We start from the raw sequence: 3,113 nt of genomic DNA on the forward strand, positions 1-3,113 counted from the left end.
TCCAATTTTCGCTTTATCTCTGTAGTGTCAAGTGGATAATATAAAAGTTTTAATTAGAAGAAAAAAGGTTGAACTGGTGAAAAAATCACACAGCTCATTGTTAAACGTCATCACATGTTTTAAAAATTCCGGCTACCAGTTTATCGCCTCACCTAATTTCCATCACTTTTCAAATAACTAAACGAATGAAAGACTAAAACTCAAATTTAGTTTCACCCAACATATTCAAACGAATGGAGAAAGATTTAGTCTCACTCGGCAATTAACCACCGGATACCGCCATTAACCACCAGATCTGAGAATGGAAGCAGATCTGAGCATGGAAGCGGTGGTGTGGGAGAACAGAGAAGGTTCGGCGAAAGGAATGAAGCCGATTAGGGTGGATAAGCATAGGGAGAAGTTGGTTAGGAGATATTTCACACTAACATCCGGAGATGATGGTGGCGGCTGCAGGATTTGTGAGAGAGGGAGGAGTTGGCGGTGTTACATTTTAGAGGGAGGGAATAGAGATATTTTAGGTTTAGGGTTTTTTGGGAGATTGAAAGATAAGATAAAAATGAATTTTTGACTTGGTTTTTACTCCGTAGTTTTTATATGTGAAGGGAGGGATGATGGGATACTTAAGTTATGGATAACGGAGTTGTTCCTCCGTTTCATTAGAAGTGATCAATTTGTTATAATAATAATAACAATATAGATATGGATAGTCAATTTTGGTGTATACATATAGTCAATTTTAGTACACAAAGTATGTATTTTTATATTGAGATTTTAGGCTATAAATACTCATGAATGCAAGCATTAAACTTGCACCATTTCTCACACTTACAAAGTGTTTCTTTCTTTCTCTCCATTATCATCTTTGTTCTTACACTTCATTATTAGTATTCTAAATCAAGAATCAAATCACTAAAGGTAGTTATAAGCCTACTGAATTATAACATCAAGAATCAAATCACTAAAGGTAGTTATAAGCCTACTGAATTATAACACGTTATCAGCACGATAATCTTAATACTAAATATGGTTGGCTCTGGTATGTATTTTTATATTGAGATTTTAGGCTATAAATACTCATGAATGCAAGCATTAAACTTGCACCATTTCTCACACTTACAAAGTGTTTCTTTCTTTCTCTCCATTATCATCTTTGTTCTTACACTTCATTATTAGTATTCTAAATCAAGAATCAAATCACTAAAGGTAGTTATAAGCCTACTGAATTATAACATCAAGAATCAAATCACTAAAGGTAGTTATAAGCCTACTGAATTATAACACGTTATCAGCACGATAATCTTAATACTAAATATGGTTGGCTCTGCCACCAAAATGATATATGGTCGGTTATACCACCAAAATGATATATGGTCGGTTATACCACCAAAATGATATATGGTCGGTTATACCACCAGAATGATATAGGTCGGTTATACCACCTGAAAAAATATATGGTCGACACTGTCGCCAAATTTTCATTTATGTTTACTAATATTTATATTTTTGTTATATAACATTTATTTATGATTGCTTACACATGGTCGACACTGTCACCTACTTATCATTTATGTTATATTAAATTTATGTTTAATGTTTATATACTTATGAATATAAATTGACTCTAATTTATCATGATGTTTGTTTTAATTTTTGATAATAGAAAATGTCGAATCTGGAAAAGCTTAAATTTACTCCTTTAGAATCAACTGGAAACAACTACATGCCATGGGTTATAAAAGTAAAAATGCATCTTAAATCAATGGGCATTCTTGAAACCATAAATGAAAACAACACTTGTTCTGAAAAAGAACAAGCTACGGCATGTTGCTTTATTCATCAACATATTGATGAATGCTTACAAAATAATTATGTGACTGTAGAAGATCCCCATGTTTTATGGGAAGGTCTCAAAAGCAGATTCAATAATCAAAGAGAAATTTTACTTCCAGCTGCAATGGAACAATGGAGAACATTAAGGTTCCAAGACTTTAAGAAAGTAAATGAATACAGCTCAGCTCTGTATAATACATGTTCACAACTTAAATTTTGTGGACATGAAATTAGTGATGCAGACATGATGGAGAAAACTTTCTCCACAATGAATGCTGCAAACATCACAGTGCAAAGAAATTTGAGAATGCTAAAGTTCAAAACATATCCTGAACTTAATTCATATCTCTTAGTTGCAGAGCAAAATGATGAGCTATTAATGAAAAATCAGCAATCCCGTCCTACTGGTACACTTGCAATCCCTGAAGCAAATACTGCAAATAATTATAAACAGGGACAAGGACGCGGGCAAGGTCGTGGTTATAATAACCATCACCATCATCATGCCAAAAGCCATAACTATGGTAGAAACCATCCTTATGGTAATGGTAATGGGCGTGGACGTGGTCGTGGTCGTGGCCGTGGTGGTCAAAGAAATAGTAATCCACGAAAATATAAATATCAACCACAAAACAAGCCCATTAAACAAGATGTTGAAGAAAATTCTTCTAAAAATTCTGAAGAATCTTGCTACAGATGTGGTAGAATGGGCCACTGGGCTAATACTTGCCGAACATCTAAACATCTTGTTAAGATGTATCAGGATTCGCTGAAAGATAAAGAAAAGGAAGTAAACTTTGTGGATAACGTCGATCCAACAGTCACTGAGAAACCATCTGATTTATATGAAGATTTCTTGAATGTTTAAGTTGTGTGTCTTTCGAAAAATAAACGATTTAATATCGTCTGTCTTTGTTATTATGTTTGCTAAATGTTTCAGTACTATCTATTTGCGTTTAAAATATTGTGTAATATTAATGTACTCACTATTTATTTCTTATATATGAAGTTCAATATGAATTTTGCTGGAATACAACATCAATCAAGTGGTGGAGATCTCTGTATAGCAGACAGTGGAACTACACACACTATACTTAAATCCGAGAAATATTTTATTGATCTAAAACCAACGGAAGGAACTATACATACAATATCAGGACCTGCTAACTTGATAAAAGGGACAGGAAAGGCAAATTTCATACTACCAAATGGTACAAAATTTTTAATAAATGATGCCTTATTTTCTCCCAAGTCAAGCAGAAATTTATTGAGTTTCTCCGACA

The sequence above is a fragment of the Rutidosis leptorrhynchoides genome, chromosome 10 (assembly GCF_046630445.1).
Source record: "Rutidosis leptorrhynchoides isolate AG116_Rl617_1_P2 chromosome 10, CSIRO_AGI_Rlap_v1, whole genome shotgun sequence".
NCBI classification, from domain to species: domain Eukaryota; kingdom Viridiplantae; phylum Streptophyta; class Magnoliopsida; order Asterales; family Asteraceae; genus Rutidosis; species Rutidosis leptorrhynchoides.